The sequence below is a fragment of the Branchiostoma belcheri genome, unplaced genomic scaffold (assembly GCF_001625305.1).
Source record: "Branchiostoma belcheri isolate BF01 breed outbred unplaced genomic scaffold, Haploidv18h27 scaffold519, whole genome shotgun sequence".
In the NCBI taxonomy this organism is placed as follows: domain Eukaryota; kingdom Metazoa; phylum Chordata; class Leptocardii; order Amphioxiformes; family Branchiostomatidae; genus Branchiostoma; species Branchiostoma belcheri.
The window spans coordinates 2525-22851 of record NW_017804153.1 but is presented as its reverse complement, the minus strand read 5'-3'; the positions used below and the strand labels follow the sequence as shown (position 1 = coordinate 22851).

At 42.8% G+C, this 20327-nt stretch overlaps 1 pseudogene; it reads right to left on the bottom strand.

Annotated features, from left to right (window-relative positions):
* LOC109480634 overlaps positions 1-19400 on the bottom strand; it is a 27850-nt pseudogene extending 8450 nt beyond the window's left edge.
* Between the last annotated feature and the right edge of the window lie 927 nt (positions 19401-20327).

Sequence of the window (20327 nt, the reverse complement as noted above, 5' to 3'; positions counted from 1 at the left end):
GGGGGGGGCGAAGAAAAGTACCTTTGCAAGACTGAACAAACAAAACATCTGTATGTCACATAAAAGAAGCATTGCAAAACAGAGAGACATGGGGGAGGACAGGGATGAAGACATAACACGATGGAAGAACACTGTTGCAAGTCAATTGCAGTCAACATCACTGCTGGAGACCCTCCACGCCAACAAGGTGGAGGAGGACGCCATCAAGGCCAAGGCTGATCTGGACATCTCCGGGAACAGTACAATTAGCTCAGCTGACCTACAAGCCAGTGGTTTCAGTTTTACAGCCTTTGTAGTCCCAAGTCCAAGCCAGGGGACAGACGAGGAAGAGGACGTCTACCAAGCTCTAGGGGTGCAGCCACTGATGGCAGACGAACCAACACCAACACCTTCTTCCAACACCAAGTCCGCTGTGACCGACTCAATGATGCAGATACCGGGTTTCAATGAAGACACATACAAACAAGCAGCACAGGCCATAGCATCAGCACAGACTCATGACAGGGAACAAGATGTTGTACGGGAAGCCATCAAAATCAACAAGAGCAAACCGGTCTCTACATATCAGATCATATTTGATAACCTGGACTTTACAGTCACGGCAAAACACCAGTCCAAACAGAACAAGAACAGATCAATACATTGGGTGAACACAGGTGGTTTTAAGGACAGAGTCACCACAGCCCTCCCAGATGATGGACCACAGAAACCACTTAGCGAGTTCCAAATCTCGGACTTTTTCGTCACAGAAGAAATCCAAGGCCAACTACGGAGGGACTACATCATCCTGGTGTCCCGCGTGATGGAGAAGTACCTGGGAGCCCTCAGAGAGACTATCAAAGGGACGGCTGTCAGGCACATCCCACATCAGTACTCTGAGGAGATGTCACAGCCTTCAGAACAGGTGGATGTCTGCTATTTATTGCTGTCAACAAATCAGTTCTAATTATTTAGAATTTCATACTTGAAACTTTGAAAAATTAAGCTTCCATAACCACCATAATTCTGTCCTTTTAGTCAATGTAATTATGGAATTTTAACTTTGACATGTATTCTTGTCACCACTGTAGATTATAAATTCTTGATGTGTATACATGAATGTATCTATTGGAGGTACTTAAAACCGTATAACTACAGCTTTAAAATTGTATGTTTCCCAATTGTCAGCATCCCAAGCATTGATGGTGAGTACAGTTTTGTTTTAAACAATTGTCTTAACCCTTATCCCTGTGTAGCCCATACATTTATATGGATTGCACATACAGTATCATCTATGTAGCGCCCTGTATATGAATGCTTTGGCAGTACTTCTTGTGCAATGCATCACACCGCAGCAAAATGCAACTAATGCGGAAATAACTATATCGCCCCAGGGCAAAAAGGAAAGGGTGTGTGACGTGATGAAGACATCAAATCATTTGAAAATATTGTGTAAAAATTGCCAGCAGGACAAGGGCTAACATTGAATTTGGGCATGTATGACCCTTGCCATACTGTATGACCATCCAAACATGTATTAGCAGTATATAAAAATCTGTGAAGGCAATAGACATGTATAATGTTTGCAAAATGTTTCCAGTGCTCTTGTGTTTAATAAATTAAGATATTATGCCCTAATAGTATGCCCTTAACCTTGCCTCTTCTCTGTCTCCAGCTCAACCAGACAACTTCCCCCCTCCATTCATCCGAGGTGCCAGCAAACACAAGAGGAGAGACTGGTTGGAGAGCAGAGCTGCCGAGGTTGTCGACATGATCTTCGCTGAGGAGACAGCTGTCCTCCAGGATACACAGCAAGGTATGGCCCCTAAACCCAAACCTCAGTTGCCCTGTCGGCATCCCGGCTGTACAAAGGTGTATGTGAGGCCAGGTTCCCGCAAGTCACATGAAGCAGACAAACATGGTCTTGTGGTGGAGGAGGACGACCCAGAAAGCACAAACACCACCAGCTCTCAGTCAGAGGACCATGTTGGTAACTATCAAACAGCTAAGATGTCTCTTGGCCTCCTGATCAAGAATATGGAAGATGCTACAAAAGAGGGGGATGGGGAGAGGCTGTCCAGGTGTTTCAGGATGGCCCTTTTGTATTACAAAGCTTTTGGACATACAAAATATGCATATGGTACTCTGATGTTCTTTGCCAGAGTGAATGCCCTGTTGTCCCCTAGCCTGGCCCACAGTTTGGTGTGGAACAGAGTAGTGAACAACAGAGGTGGTAAAGGTAACAATATCCCCATGGATTTGAGATTGGAACACATGAACAACTTCCTAAAATCCTTCCTGAAACACCTTGGTCCAAACCTGAATGAACAGAGTGCTGCCCGTGTGGCTAACTCCATGGGCAGGGTTGAAAAACTGCTCAAGAGAGCTGACAGAGATTGGGGTGTGAGGCGTGAGACAGGACACCATCACAAAGCCGACCCAACCATAGATGTACGTACTTTAGTGGATCAGTATGCCCAGATGGATGTATTAACTCACCATCCAAACCGAGCGTATGATTCATTTCCTGGCTTCAAGCGGAATGTACTGTCATCCAAGTTAAATGGCAGCAAACTATCCACTTGGGTAAGGTCAACACTGAAGAAGTGGTCGTACCTGTACGAATAAAGTGCTTGTATTTAGGGTTTTTGCAAGTATGAATGAATACACAGTACATGTACCCATACATGTTGTGCAGACTACACTATTTTCATGCTTTGTTATAAGTCCCTCTGGCTTTCCACATGTATGATTCAAAATATATGAAAACAAATGTACAAGATTTGAGGCCCTAAGCATGTTTGTGATGATCATGTATATGTGCCATCTGGTCTAGGGACACATTAGTCTCTGCAGATGAGAATGCTATCATGCCCCAACACTGCCATCAAACTTTGATAGTATTTGGTCCCCATATTAGTCCAAATTTACTGTTTGCTTGCTTGTTTGTTTGTTTACCTATGTCATCTGTTGTTTGTGGTTAGTCATTGGAAAGAATTTTTCTATCTCTGTCAGCTTTCAATGATGGTTGATGTTGAAAGAGGATAACTCAAATGACATCTTTCAAATGTTTATTTACATATTTACACATAAGGAACATCAAAGTAGATGAGACATGGAGAGTGCTTGCCACATTCCTGATGAGTACTATGTAACATTTGATATATACATTTGTAGAAATAACACAACCTTTGTCATAGATAGCTCACAAAAACAAGGTATAGCTGTATACATCTGTATTGTGGGAATTATGTTTCCACATTGTATTCTCAAGGATGAATAAATGTTATGTACATGGGGATCTTTGTATCAGGATCTATGTAACTTTCCACATGATGTGTCATAATCCTAATTCCCCAAATGTAAATATTGTATTACTTTTCACTTGATTTAATGTAAATAAGAACTTGACAGGACAGGTAACAAATGTGGCTAAACAGAAGAACAGACTTCCTCATGTACATTGGGCAATAAAACACTACTTTTTACTGACATGTTAATGGTTGTTTTGTCAATCAATCTTCAGCATCATAATCAACATAAACATCATCACCAAAATCATCACCAACATCATCACCAACATCATCATCACCATCATCATCATCATCATCCTCACTGATAGAAGCATCACTAGCACTGCTGCTACTACACGATGACACAATGTCAGGGTCTTCCTGTTCCTCCATAGATATATGGGTGCCTGTTACAAATTCCTGTTGAATGAAGTCAATCATGGAATCTACATCTAAATTCTCATCAAACACTTTCAGCACAATGTCCGCAATAATTCTAGCTTGGTCCCTTGTGCAAACTTCATCAATATTGTCATACACATAGTCTGCATTGAAAATGTAAGGGCAATGGTCGATTACACTGTCTATCAGATCCAATGTGAACCCTGTGGTCAGATCAACTGAAACAAGCAGCTTCTTATTCTGCGTCAAACTGTCACGATACTCATAAAGTGCCTCTCTCAGTATGTCTTTCTGTCTCTCTTCTACATTTCTTGTCAAGACAGGCTCAGCAGGCTTAACACCTTCTTTACACTCATATATTGGGAAGGGATGGTCACACTCTGTGTCATTCACACATGTACAGGATCTGTGGCAAACAGAGCAACACAAATGTCCGGGACTGAAAGGCTCAGTTGTAGGTTGCCTTTCAAACCTATGGTACAGAGTAGTACGCAAACACTTCTCTGCCCGGTCATATTGTTTTACCTGTTTGTCACAGCGCCGTACATTGTGTGAATAGACAACAGCGTGTGCCTGGTTCATTGTTCTTCCTGCCCTTCCCAACTGTTGCAACAGATCCTCCATGTTGTCTGGAGCTCCATACATAACTACATAACTCACATCTGGAAAATTTATGCCCATGCTAAGAGCAGTAGTTGCAATTACAACTCTAGCTACTGACTTCTCCATACCAAAGGTGTGGAGAACATGCTCCTTCTTCTCTGACAGAGTCATGCTCTGGTATATGGCCACGAGACAATTGTCAGAATGCTTTGTGCCCACATATGCTGCATCCCCAACCCCCTTTACAAGATACTTGTACATGAATCCAACATTCAAGAAGTGCTTGCAATAGATAAGGACTTTATTAAATGCTATGCCGTGTTCCTTCAGACCTGAAACTATCCAATCAAGGCATGAAAAGTCTGATGCCTTCACGTGTACAACACTTAGTCTGATGTTTGTCCTATCCAGACTTTCCTCCACATACAGCGTGTCAGCACTCATGCCCAGCAACCGGACAACGTCCTTTCGTGTTGACAGGTCAGCAGATGCAGTCAGTGCCAACACAGGGGTTCCTGGGTAAATGACAAATATGATATTAAGCATGAGTCGACCAGCCCTTGAAATGACTGAACAAGGTATCAGAATGGACAGGTCTAACAAAATAGTCAAAAATTCACAGCACTACACACTTAGCACTATTTCTTTTTAGGTGTTTTGTGACACTAGTACTTTTATTTTCAGCACTTACCTACTACACCTTACCCCCAGTGGCTACAATTTGTAGCACATCATGGGCATGGTGCCCAGGTAAAGTAGTACATTGATGGGACACTATAGCTATTTACTTGAATGGAATTTCCAACAAGGCCAATAGTTTCCTTAGCAAAGTCAAAATGTTGTATCTTACCATGTCTGCATAGTGATCGGAGCTCGGCAATCCTCGCAAAACACTTCCGGAACGGCTCTCCTCCCCTGGCAACAGCCTCACCCCTGTAAAAGCAAAACAAAGACATTGTTGAGTATGCAAAGGTAAGCATTGTTTTTGGGGCAAGATTGTCAGTGCTGGCATAATGAGGGGCCAGCAACTATCACAAGGCAATGGAAGCAGGGGTAGATCCTTCCTCATATACATGTATGTTGGTTCCAACCCGAGTAACATAGTCCTGCTAGCTTAATTAAATTTTTGCTAGCTTAATTTACATAGTGTATGCAGCTTACCCCAAAATTTAAATGGTCTTTAAGTCTTACATTCTTGTTCCCTCTACTTCACCTCTAGAGTCTAACTACAGTCTACAGTCTAGTATTTCATTTTGTGAATATTTTCTTGTTCCACTATACATGGTTTGTGGGGTGATTTTACATGCTAATTTGCTAAATTCCACACATGCAAAATGCATATTTATCAGACACACACTGAAGACAATTCCTTGGTTAGTATTCACGCGGGAAAGCCCCATAATTGAAAGGGGATTTCACACATGCAAATTTATGTATCATGCAAGTTTTATTAGTTATTCACGGATCCACAGGAAAGCGCTGAGTGAGACAAAGCTGAGAAAAGCAAAAAAAAAAAAAAACACCAAAAAACATTCACCTAACACACCTCTAACTTTAAATAATATTATTACAAGAGTGGCCGTGTTGGACCGACATTAGAACGCAAAGTGGTAAGTTAGTAGCAAAGTGGTTTCACTCGGCATGCTTGGTACTATGGGGGAGGGGGGCAAGGCTGCATATTACGTTATGCAAATGTTACGCACAAAGCTGTTAGCGCAAACGTTCGTTTATGTACATACCAAGCTGACGTCTTATGAGCCTCATCCACCACGATGCCGATGAGGTTTTTCTGGTAAACCTCAGTTTTCAACATGTCCCGCCACGCTGAAGTCAGCACCCACGTTTCGGGATTTCCAAACACGAGTTGGTACTTGCCCAACTTCACACCTTCTATCTCACTGGGAGTAGCGTCACCGAGAGAGACTGCAGAAACCCCAAGTCGTCTGGCTTCTCTAACCTGGTCTTTGATCAAGGCAACCAGGGGGGAAAGGACGATAATAATGGGGTAGGTCGAGTTCTTCAGACGATCTGGGCAATGGGACGATTTCGACAAATATCCTGCTACGGCGGGCGCAATTTGGTAGATTAGCGACTTTCCAAAACTGGTTGGGAGGAGGGCCATGACGTCCTTTCCAAATAAAAAAGGCCGCAACACATCCTTCTGCTTGTCTCTCAAGCTATCGATGCCTTCCAACAACAAGACAGCCTTGGAAATGGCATTTTCCAGCGCATTTTCTCGCGTGTCGCTCTCTCCCACCGCGGCCATGTTGGTATGATAATTAGACCCACACTGCAATGGGGCGTTTTCGGTGCGGTCGCCTGCACCAATCACTGCGCGACCAGCCAATTAGGATCTCCTAACGCTATTGGTTGGGGTCTAGCAAGAATCGCGCTCAGGTCTGGAGCGCCGAGCAGACCGGCTATCGGGGCGCTCCCAGTCTATCGTGTTGGGGGAAACCAAATCCCCGAGCATACTGTCTCTAATTAGCGTAACACTCCTACCGGGACGGTCTGTTGCACTGGGCGGGGGAAGGTCTTAGAGGCCCCGAAGACACAACCTGCCTAAACACCCCAATACCCCCAATCACGATCAAACTGGATACCAGGCTAAGATCCTCACGGCTGCAGAGTCAGTACTGACAGAAACAGAGCAGTCAGGGACGCGTTTATATAGGGACTGGGTGGGTGGATAAAACCGGTCCGGTGGGATTTACTTGATTACGGAACAGAGGAATGCACCATGCTGATTTGCATGGAGAAGAATCAGACAACATCGTTCGTAGACAAAAGAGACCGACTTGGAGACTTATAATAAAGATGGTGATTAATAAACACATCAACACATTACATCTCTGAATGTATTGTTGAAACTATCATGTTACCACTCACTGTACATTATATATAAATGTCCTTGTTCTATGTCAAGGACATTTTCTCGTATCACGCGATTCACGACCGATTTGAAGTACCTGGTACCGCGCCACAGCGAGTGTAAGAGGTCAACAAAGGTCTTACCTGTCTTTCAAAACTGCCCAGAGTTGATACAGAGCCGAAGTAAGATGGAAATCGCCTCAGATTGGAGAGAAAATACACCACACACACGGTTCAAAAATGGCGGTTCAGCGTTCGCATAGGTCAAACCAATCGAGGGCAAAGGTTAAAGGTGACAAACCTGATTACCCGAGTTGTATAGTTACGGACGCCTTGTCGGATATAAGGAATTATGTCTGGTATGTCAGGGACTGAGTGGGTGGACAAAACCGGTCCGGTGGGATTTACTTGATTACGACACAAAGGAAAGCACAATGCTGATTTGCATAGGGAAGAGTCAGACAACATCGTTCGTAGTAAAAAGAGACCAAGTTGGAGACTAACAATAAAGTTGGGATTGTTGAAAACAAAACACACTACGTGTATGAATTCATTGTTAAAATTGCCATGTAACAAGCACCGATTCGCATTAGACAACATCATTAGGAAAAAGATCAATAAAGAAAACAACACATTACAAGTACATATACATAATAATATCACAACTAAGGCGAAACAGACATTGGGAGTGATTAAACGTAATCTGTGGGCATGTCCAACTAGAGTAAAATCACTTGCATACACGTCACTTGTAAGACCGAACCTAGAATACGCTGCGACAGTATGGGATCCATATACAAAGAAAGACAAAGACAAATTGGAAAGGGTACAGAATCAAGCTGCAAGATTCTGTATGAACAACTATATAAGAGGTGCTAGTGTCACGGAAATGAAAAGAAACCTACAGTGGACCTCACTGGAAGACAGAAGAAATATGTCTAGACTATGCATGATGTACAAAATGACTAATAAACTGGTGGATGTCCCAACTACTAAGTACCTAATACCAGCCCAGAAGAGAACAAGAAATAGCCACGCATTCAAATACCAGAGTTATCAACCAAGGATTGAGGTGTTCAAGAATTCATTCTTTCCTAGAACTATCGCAGAGTGGAACTCACTGTCACCAAGTACAGTAGGGGCATTGTCAATAGATAGCTTTAAACAATGTCTAGAGCTAGAAGTTCAAGGGTTAGGTGTAACAAGTCGATCGGTGTAATATAGCCAACTGCCGCCGCGCCGCGTGCCTGCGAAGCTGGTGTGTTACGCCGAAAGGCGGTTATACCGGCTATACAGATACAGATACAGATATTTTTATTAATTGGCAAAACTGAGATGCAAAAAGTTAACAAATGTCTACCATCTACATGTGCAGTGCTACAACAGACGAATCATGCGTCTTGACGTCAAACGAACGGTCTCTTACCGTGGAAAAACTAGGAAAGCAAACTATACTGAGCAACATCTTATGTATTGATAACAAAACATGCGTGCTACTACTAATTCTAAATGGTAAGGATCTAGTATATTTACAGCGATTATAATCAGCGATTCTACTTACTAAAACAATCTCAGATGTGAGATTGCACCATTACCTCAAACGAACGCTATCTTGCGAGGTAACTATCTGACATTCCAAAGCAGTGTTAATTTTTCCTCACTAGCTAGCTACTTCTAGTTCTTTACTAGATCTACTGATTACGAAGAAAGCAACGGCGATAACATAAATTTTTGCTACCCTTAACTTTACAGTGCTGCCATGTATTTTAAGAAAAAGAGCAAATAAGAGGCCCCATTGGTGAATATGTACTACCTTTGCTTTGGCCAATATAACATGATGTAATCTTGACACCGACATTGGCAGACCTTCTCCAGAGAGGGCTAGCAAGCATGCCCAGACTACTTGAATAACGAAAGATTTCGGTGCTTTTATTACACTTACAGACGTTCTCATGTGTGAGTCCGCATGTGTCTCTTCAGATTTGACAACTGACTAAACTGCTTGCTGCATTCCTCGCACCCGTAGGGTTTCTCCCCAGTGTGATTCCGCATGTGCTTCTTCAGATGATCCAGCTCATTGAACTGTCTGCCGCACTCTTCACATATGTAGGGCTTCTCCCCAGTGTGAGTCCGCATGTGTCTCTTCAGAGGACCCAGCCTACTGAACTGCTTGCTGCACTCTTCACACTTATAAGGTTTTTCACCAGTGTGCACGGTGGTCAAAATAGGGCCCCGATCTCCCCACCTGCAGTAGAACCCGAACCATGTTCGATCTGACGTAATTCGAATAGAACGGTGTTCGAAACGGGGTCACCTGCGGTCATTTACAGTAAACCTGGGTTTTCCGGCCCCTTTTTACATGTGTACCTCCTAACAGAAAAAAATCCACCTTTTAACAAATATAAACCATTTCCTGGACAACTACATGTCTGCCTTCATTTTGTAGTGGGCTGGAACATGAAACGAAGCTACTGCCGTTATTGTGGGTGACCTTGAAGATCGCAATACTTGTACTCATCAGCCTAAATAAACACTAGTCATATTCATGCCGTATGACATGCGTCCAAAACTCGTTTAAGATTGGAAGCATGGAGAGTCCAACATATCTCATTGACGGCTCAAAATGACCGTAACAGGTTTGTCCAGAATCGTGTCTTAGGGATTTTCGAAAAAGAACCTTGATTTTGAATCATGAGCAATTGAGTGCGAAAAATGTCAAAAAATGCCGTTTTTTTCACATTTATGTCGACAAAAACTATACTTAAAATCAGAAATTAAAAAATTCCTAAGACACGATTTTTGATCTTATTCCTAGTCGTCGAAAAATATAAAAATCGGGGATTTTGGGTAACATACGTAGCCAATCTTAAACGATGTTTGCCTAAAAACATGACTCGGACTGTCTCGGAATGGCGCTCCAAATCCCGAAAAAAATCGTCTTTCGGAGCGAGATTTTTTCAAAAATTAGTAATTTAACGTAAACAACTAACATTAAACCTATGTAAACACGATAATTTTATTTTATTTCGACGGAATTTACCCTTCAATACTATTTGTTTATTTTCAAGTGGTTTACGGGTAGTCCAAAACAGGCCAAACTTGCGTCTTGTAACCTGATACGTTTTCGAACCCCCCTAGCAATGGGAAAGAATACCGTAGTGACAGACCGCCGTGGTGAGTCCGTATGTGTTTCTTTAGATCTGACAAGTTACTGAATGACCGACTACACTCCTCACATTTGTACGGCTTCTCCCCAGTGTGAGTCCGGATGTGTATTTCCAGTTTACTCAGTGTTATGAACTGCCTGCTGCATTCATCACACCTGTAGGGTTTCTCCCCTGTGTGAGTCCGCATGTGAGTCTTTAGATTACTCAGCTGACTGAACCGCCTGTTGCACTCCTCACATTTATATGGTTTCTCACCAGTGTGGGTCCGCATGTGAGTGTTCAGACTACCCAGCTCAGTGAACAGCCTGCTACATTCCTCACACCTGTAGGGTTGCTCACCCGTGTGGGTTCTGATATGCCTTTTCAGCTCACACAGCCTACCAAACCACCTGCTACATTCCTCACATTGATACGGTTTCTCACCAGTGTGAATCCGCATGTGTCTCTTCAGAGTACTCAGCAGACTAAAGCCTTTCTTACATTCCTCACACCTGTACGGTTTCTCGCCTGTGTGCGTCCGCATGTGTCGTCTTAGATCAGTCTGTTTAGGAAACTCCTTGCCACACTCGCTGCACTTGTGGACACTAGAAGAATCCTGCTTTCCACGTCTGCTCTCCCCGTCCTCTTGTTTCAGACGTGATTCAACTGTCGCCATATTGATCAAACCTACGAGATTTATGTCAAGTCCTGAAAGTGATAGCCAGTGCAGTAGAAGAACAGATAACGGAGAATAAGGTCAAGGGAAAACAGAGGAAGGGATTGCAGTTCATCAGCTTTGTAAAGGAGGGATGGAGAGGAAAGAGTAAAGAGAAGAAGGAAAGAGAGCAGATAGGAATCATAGCATCAGCAAGTGACTGGTCCTTACATGCTGATCTTGGCAAACAACTGGCCTTCCCGGCAGATATCATCGACACGAACCTAAGACCAGACTTGATCCTGTTTTCTAGGAAAACGACCCAGGTAGTGCTGCTAGAATTGACTGTTCCCTGGGAGGACAGGATGGAAGAAGCGAACGAGCGGAAACGAATGAAGTATCAGGAACTGGTGAGCAGATGTAGAGAGAAAGGTTGGAAGACCTGGTACTTCCCAGTGGAAGTAGGATTTTATTTATTTGGCTTACAAAGAAGCCAGGGTGTCCCAACTAGTCAGAGACTATTGTTAAGGGACACCCTGGGGAGTAAGAAGAAACGTTATACATACATAAAATACATATTACAATCCAAATACAATAACAATAATATGTGCTTACATTTATGAAATACATATTGTTTGGGTGGTAGAGTCCAAGTATTTACAAAGTTGCCGACTCGGGGATAATATGTACAACTGTTAAGTCGGGAGGTGACACAAATGTGACTTAAATAGAATATGGATCCCCGAAGGATTTCCATGCTTTAGCTTTAAAAGAAGACAGTGTTGGGGCCGATTGAATGTCAACTGAGAGGGAGTTCCATAAGAGGGTGGCTCTGTGGAGGAAGGCATTCTGTGTTCTGGAGCTTTTGGGGATTTGTACACAAAGATTATTTCCATTTCTGAGGGGGTATCTGGAGTGTGTGGCGGATGTCCTGGTAACAGGTAATAAACTAGCTAGGTGGGGCGGGCAGTGACCATTCTTCAATTTGTACAGAGTGGTTACTGCGTGAACCTTACGACGGTAAGTAAGTGTAGGGAGGGCAAACTGAGAATAGAGAGATTTGTGAGAGGGATAAGGAATCCCGTGGTGTCCACTTATCACTCTGGCTGACCGGTATTGGACCGATTCGATGGTCTTTTGATCACGCATGGTGAGACCACCCCAGACGATGTCAGCGTATTCTAGAACTGGTCTGACAATGATTTTGTACAGTTGTAGTAGTATGGTCTTGGGCACCTTTTTCCGAAGGGCGCAGAGCATTCCAGCAGTACGTCTTGCCTTGTTTGTCATGGCTTCGACGTGTGCAGACCAGGTGAGTTTACTGGTTAGGGTCACACCCAGGTGTTTGTGACTGTGGACAATCTGTAAGGTGGTACCGGCTAAGATGACCGGGGGGATCCTTTGTGGGAGGGGGCGGGTAGTGAGAAACATAACTTTACATTTGTCCCTATTAGCCTCTAGTTTTCAGTGTTGTAGCCACTCGGAAACTGTAGCCAGATCTGTGTTCAGTGAGTCTACAACTGTGTTGATGGATATCTGTAAGGTAGCTGCAAAACCACTCTAGGAGGGACCCACGGATTCCGTAACCTGCTAGTTTGGCCAGAAGACCATGGTGCCAGACTTTGTCAAAAGACCTTTCGCAGATCCAGAAAGACGCAACCAACCACCTCTCCCTTGTCCATAGCTTTTGTCCATTCGTCCACAAGTCGGACCAGTTGGAGAGTAGTGTTGTCGTACGCTCGAAATCCGCTTTGGTGTTTTGTCAGCATTGGGCGAATGTGGTCATTTAAACGTTTGTTTACAAGGTTTTCCAATACTTTGGGGATACTGTTCAGAAGAGATATTGGCCTGTAGTTGTTGAGGGCATGACGACTACCTCCTTTGTGTATAGGTGTCACGTTTGCTTCCTTCCATCTGGAGGGGACTTGCCCGAGTGAGAGCGACATGTTAAACAGGTGCGTTAAGGGTCGAGAGATGGAATCCGCTACCCGACGCAAGAGGTTAGGAGTAATGTCGTCTGGGCCGCAGGACTTTCCAACTTTAAGGCTGAGAAGTTGCTGGCGACTTCGTCCACTGTTACCTGCAGTGACTCCAGGAGTGATTCAGGAGAGACGGTGGGACAAAGGCAGAAGAAGGATCGATCTCTGCCGGGTAAGTCGGTCTGCTGGACAAAAAAGTCATTAAGTGCTGTAGCCTTTTCTCTAGGTGAGTCAAGGATGTTATTTCCCAGTTTAAGTGCTGGAACGCCAGTAGAGGCTTGTCCTAGAACTGTCTTGGTGTACTTGAAGAGGCGTCGTGTGTTTCCGCCTTCGACGTCTTCTAGGACTTCCCTGAGGTAAGTGGCTTCAGCTCTTCTTGTTAGAGCAGTGACTAGGTTTCGTTGGCTCCGGTAGGATGACCAAGCTTCTGCTGTGTTCTTCTGCTTGGCTTTAGAGTGTAGGCGATGTTTTTACGGATCGCACTTACGATTTCTTTGTTGCCGTTAATCCAGGGTTTTGCAGTTTTTTGTGTTGGGACAAGTTTGTGGGGAATATGCTTTTTACAGATTGAGAGGAACATATTATACCAGGAATCCCATACATCATCCATTGAATCATAGTCAAAGTTTAAATTCCACGGGGCATTATTAATGTTTTCACAGAGTGTTTCGAAATTTGCTTTTTTGTACAACCAGACAAGCCTTCTTCCACAGGGCCGTGTAGCTTTAAGATTTAATATAGCAAAGGTTGACAAGTGGTCCGAGTCCCCGAGGGGTGCCATGGTACCGGATTGGTTGCACATCGCTGGGTGGGAAGTGATGATCAGGTCTAGTAGGTTGCCACCACGGGTAGGCTCGTGGATCACTTGCTCTAGCCCGTAGTCCAGAAGGATGTTTTCCAGCTTACGTCCGGCATTGTCTGTGGTGTTACTACTCAGCCAGTTACTGTTCTTTGAGTTAAAGTCTCCCAATAGAAACTTAATAGACTGAGTATAGCTTGTAGCTCTATGTAGCTGAGAGTCAAAGGTATCAAAAAAGGTATCGTCCGCTGAGGGTGGTCTATAGGTACAGTCAATAAGGAGACTAACATTAGATTTTGTTATCTCGCACCATACAGACTCAATGTCATCGTTTTCAAGGTCAGTGCGTCTTGTTGAATACAGAAGGTCACTAATGTATATTATCACTCCTCCGCCGTGTCTATTTCTATCCCTCCTATACATATGATAACCTTCAAGTTCAATACTAAGATTAGTTACGTCAGAGCTTAACCATGTTTCGGATACACTCAGTGCATCTAAGTGTGTTGTCGAAGCTAAGGACCTCAGTTCGTCAATCTTTGGCAGCAGACTTCTAGCATTTAGGTGGGCAATACATAATAGATCCTTGGTATTGGATCCTATACCTTGGGAGTCTGGAAATGTGGTCATTTTCAATAGACCAGGGTTTGGTTCTCTGTCCCCACAAAGTAAGATTGTTATGCAAATCAGGAGATGAAAATGCCAAAGATGGTTGGCTAGCATTTTGGCTTGCCACGCAATAGGTGTTTGACTAATTTGCTGTTTAACACAATTACGAAGTGGAGCGGGTCAGGCACTCGAAACAAAATCCTGGAAGTAGGATGCAGGGGTTTCATAGGACATACCTTGTGGAAGGCACTGGGACAGTTAGGAGTAACAGGAAAGAAGAGGAGAGAAGTAACTAAGAGAGTCACCAAGACCACCGTCGATGCCTCACTCTGGGTATGGACACTGAGGATTACCACCCAATAACCACTCGCCGGGCAGCGAGTGGCCGTCGCTGTCGCCCCGCTGGCTAGAGACGTACTGCAACAAGGGGCGAAACGTCAAGGAAAGCCAGTTTGCAGCTGATGACGGCGAGTGGAGAGCAGAGTCCGACCCTCTGTATGATGTAAGTCAAATACAACATTAGATATTTGAGTTAAATTTTAGACACTGCTTTTGAGGGACAAAAAACGTTTTTGAGGGATTAAAACAACAACATAAACCTTACTCACAAAATCATTTTGGAAGCTGATGGATTCTTAAAATGCATAGTACGGCACGCTAGGGATATACTATATGTGACCCAAAACAAAATGCCGCATGACAGTAAATACAGGAAATCGAAATCACTTACCAAGATTCACTGATGCTCCAAAGTACGACGACACAGATCGTCACGACTGCGGAGTCAGTACTGACAGTAAAACAGACCAAGTTGGAGACTAACAATATAGTTTGTGATCAATAAAAACAGCAACACATTACGAATTTATTGTTAAAAGTATCATGTTGTATGCGCTGATTTGCATAGGGGCAAATTAGACAACATCCTTAGGAAAAAGATCAATAAAGACGACAGCGAGTTACTTGTCTTGATTTATTGGTGAAACTGAAATGCAGAACTCTTGTAAAACAAACAATATTTACCAATATTCTAGTGCATCTAGAACTACCATATATGCTGCTAACTAACTCTAAATTTTGGATTCTAAGGATCTAGTATACGGTGATTAGTAAAATGCAAATCAAAGAAAACAAGTTACCTAAGTGCTATAACAGAGGGACCATACGCCTTGATGTCAAACGAACGGTCTTCTACAGTGTAACTCTGTCACTATAGTCTAAACAATCCATAGTTGCATTTTACACACGACGTCTAGTTCTAACCAACGGGCTACGGAGCATGCATTCGTAATTTTACAATGGTAAACTACTGAAAAAAAAAACAGAAAAAAGAGGTCACGGTGCTAAAAGAGATCTACAAACCTTACTAATGACTTAATTTTTTTTTTTACAAACTTTATTAATATTCACAATGTTACATTAAAAAGATATACATAGTTGACATACATGTACAATCGTGTGGGATGATACATCAAGGACAGTTTTTTAAGGTAACGTTATCTGGGGATTGTCTATGTATATAATGATATCACATAAAATGTTCCCATTGTTCATTATCGTCCATTTCTATAATTTGATTTAGTCTGTGCTTGAAAATTGAGAGTTTTGGTTTACAGTTTGTTATGAAGCATGTGTAAATACAATATTTAGCGATAAGAAGACAGTGTGCAAGTGCACTAACATGGCGAGGATTGTCAATTATACCGTAAATAATCATCTTCTCGTCTACAATTAGGTCTTGTTTTGTACATCGTTTCCACCAGTAACAGAATTCTTTCCAAAATTTTTCTGCTTCTTTACAATACAAGAATAAATGTTCAATAGTGTGCTTATCTGTGCAATTGTTACATCGATCCGTTTGTACCAGATTTGTTTTTCTTAGCCAACTATTTGTAGCCAGGTAGTGATGGATAATCTTATACTGAAAACATTGTAATTTGGTTTCCCTTGTAGCAACAAAAGCAGCAGTATAGGCTCTCTCGATGTTGTCTTTACCAATTTTTTGTATAATTTCTGATTCTCTACTTGGAGGCACAACTTGTTTCTGAATAAGAATATCATATAATTGTTTGCATGTTGTTGTTAAGGGATGTATCTTTTCGGTATATTCAATAATGTTGTTAGGGGTGCATTTTCTTCCATTGTTTTTAATTATATCTTTCCACTTTTTAAGTATGGCTACTCTTATAGAATTGTATTTCATTATTTGCTTTGAATCCATGGTTATACCATATAGATTATGTAAGCTAATGACTTAAATGATACCACATAATAGTAATCTTTACATCAGGAAACTGAAGGGTTAGTAAATGCTTGAAGTGAGAAACTGCTGGCAAAACATTTGTTGGTGAAGCTTTTGTTCACAAAGATTTTGTTACATTGTTTAGACTTACGGTTTCTCACCAGTGTGAGTTCGCTCGCGTTTCATTAGTTGTGAGATTGTAGTTAACTGCTTGCCGCACTCCGATCCTCACACCTGAACGGTTTCTCACCTGTGTGAGTCCGCATGTGTTGCTTCAAAGTACTCAGCCTGCTGAATTGCCTGCTGCACTCCTCACATCGGTACGGTTTCTCACCTGTGTGAGTCCGTATGTGTCTCTTCAGATTACCCAAGGCACTGAACTGCTTGCTGCACTCCTTACACATGTAAGGTTTTTCACCAGTGTGAATTTTCATGTGCTCCTTCAGATAACCCAGCCTGCTGAACTGCCTGCTGCACTCCTCACACCTGTACGGTTTCTCACCTGTGTGAGTCCGCATGTGTCTGCTCAGATTACCCATATCGCTGAACTGTCTGCTGCACTCCTCACAATTGTAGGATTTCTCACCTGTGTGGGTCCTGATATGAGACCTTAGTTGATCCAGCGTAATAAAGCACCTGCTACATTCCTCGCATTGATACGGTTTCTCACCGGTGTGAGTCCGCATGTGAGTCTTCAGGTTACCCCGCGCGCTAAACTGCTTGCTGCACTCTTCGCATCTGTAGGGTTTCTCACCTGTGTGCGTCCGTATGTGTCTCTTCAGATTATTCAGCTGGCCGAACTGTCTGTTACATTCTTCACATCTGAAAGTTTTCTCACCCGTATGTGTCCGCATGTGTCTCTTTAGACTACTCAGCAGACTGAAGCCTTTGTTACACTCCTCACACCTGTGCGGTGTCTCTCCTGTATGAGTCCGTATGTGTCTCATCAGATTACTCCGTTTAGGAAACCCCATGCCACACTCGCTACACTTGTGGGTACGCGGAGAATTATCCTGCTCTTTGTGCCCATTCTCTTCCTCCTCTTGTTTCAGGTGAGATTCAGCTCTGGTCTCCATTTGGTCAAACCCCTGATATCCTACGGGAATATGTAAAATTCAGATGTCAGATGTTATACTGAGAAATACTTCTAAACATTCAGTTACAAAACCCAGAATCATAGCATAGCATATTCAGAACACGACATATCATACAAGGGTATGACCACTGTACAAAGCCGATCCACTAGAGAACAACTCCAACATATCAGTCAAGATATATGCACTACACTCGTTATATGATGCACGTAACACAAAACCTTCGTCGGTTGATTTAAAATGTAGCCTATACACAATAAGATGCCCTGTGGCATGCATGAAACACATGAAAACTTACTTTTCATTATGAAATAATGAAAAGTAAGTCGAAATGTAGGAAAAAATCATTCACCAGTTATCCTGCAACTTAGATGAGATTTAGATGAGACAAATCAGTACTTATAAATAATGTACAGGAAGACCAAATCATACTCGGTACTTACCAAGATGCACAGTAACAGACGTTCCAAAGTAGTGCACGGTGTTTTCACGACGGCACAGATCCTCACGGCTGCAGAGTCAGTACTGACAGAAATAGAGCAGTCAGGGAAGCGTTTATATAGGGACTGGGTGGGTGGATAAAACAGGTCCGATAGGTTTTACTTGATTACGAAACAAAGGAAACCACCATAAAGATTTGCATAGGGAAGAATCAGACAACATCATTCACGGCCGTGTATTTCACCACCAAAAGTGGTTAATTCCACGGCCGTGAGGGACTTGGTCAGAACGCTCGCGGTGCCGACAAAGCCGTGGATTTCACCACCTTACATCTTTACATCAGGAAACTGGAGGGTTAGTAGATGCTTGAAGTCAGAAACTGCTGGCAAAACATTTGTTGGTGAAGCTTTTGTTCACAAAGATTTTGTTACATTGTTTAGACTTACGGTTTCTCACCAGTGTGAGTTCGCTCGCGTTTCATTAGTTGTGACCTTGTAGCTAACTGCTTGCCGCACTCCGATCCTCACACCTGAACGGTTTCTCACCTGTGTGAGTCCGTATGTGTCTCTTCAGATTACCCAAGACACTGAACTGCTTGCTGCACTCCTTACACATGTAAGGTTTTTCACCAGTGTGAATTTTCATGTGCTCCTTCAAATAACCCAGCCTGCTGAACTGCCTGCTGCACTCCTCACACCTGTACGGTTTCTCACCTGTGTGAGTCCGCATGTGTCTGCTCAGATTACCCATATCGCTGAACTGTCTGCTGCACTCCTCACAATTGTAGGATTTCTCACCTGTGTGGGTCCTGATATGAGACCTTAGTTGATCCAGCGTAATGAAGCACCTGCTACATTCCTCGCATTGATACGGTTTCTCACCGGTGTGAGTCCGCATGTGAGTCTTCAGGTTACCCCGCGCGCTAAACTGCTTGCTGCACTCTTCGCATCTGTAGGGTTTCTCACCTGTGTGCGTCCGTATGTGTCTCTTCAGATTATTCAGCTGGCCGAACTGTCTGTTACATTCTTCACATCTGAAAGTTTTCTCACCCGTATGTGTCCGCATGTGTCTCTTTAGACTACTCAGCAGACTGAAGCCTTTGTTACATTCCTCACATCGGTAAGGTTTCTCGCCTGTGTGAGTCCGCAAGTGTCTCATCAGATTACTCCGTTTAGGAAACTCCTTGGCACACTCGTCACACTTGTGGGTACGCGGAGAATTATCCTGCTCTTTGTGCCCATTCTCTTCCTCCTCTTGTTTCAGGTGAGATTCAGCTCTGGTCTCCATTTGGTCAAACCCCTGATATCCTACGGGAATATGTAAAATTCAGATGTCAGATGTTATACTGAGAAATACTTCTAAACATTCAGTTACAAAACCCAGAATCATAGCATAGCATATTCAGAACACGACATATCATACAAGGTATGACCACTGTACAAAGCCGATCCACTAGAGAACAACTCCAACATATCAGTCAAGATATATGCACTACACTCGTTATATGATGCACGTAACACAAAACCTTCGTCGGTTGATTTAAAATGTAGCCTATACACAATAAGATGCCCTGTGGCATGCATGAAACACATGAAAACTTACTTTTCATTATGAAATAATGAAAAGTAAGTCGAAATGTAGGAAAAAATCATTCACCAGTTATCCTGCAACTTAGATGAGATTTAGATGAGACAAATCAGTACTTATAAATAATGTACAGGAAGACCAAATCATACTCGGTACTTACCAAGATGCACAGTAACAGACGTTCCAAAGTAGTGCACGGTGTTTTTACGACGGCACAGATCCTCACGGCTGCAGAGTCAGTACTGACAGAAATAGAGCAGTCAGGGAAGCGTTTATATAGGGACTGGGTGGGTGGATAAAACAGGTCCGATAGGTTTTACTTGATTACGAAACAAAGCAAACCACCATAAAGATTTGCATAGGGAAGAATCAGACAGCATCATTCATAGGAAAACAGACCAAGTTGGATACCAACAATTAAGTTGGTGATCAATAAAATAACAACATATTGCGTGTCTGAATTTATTGTTGGAATTATCATGTTACATGTACTGATTTGCAAATGGGTAAATTAGACAACATCCTTAGGAAAAATTCAATGAAGAAGACATATTACTTTTTTTGATTTATTGGTGAAACTGAGATGCAGAAAGTTGACAAATCTCTACTAGCTACATTTTACAGAAA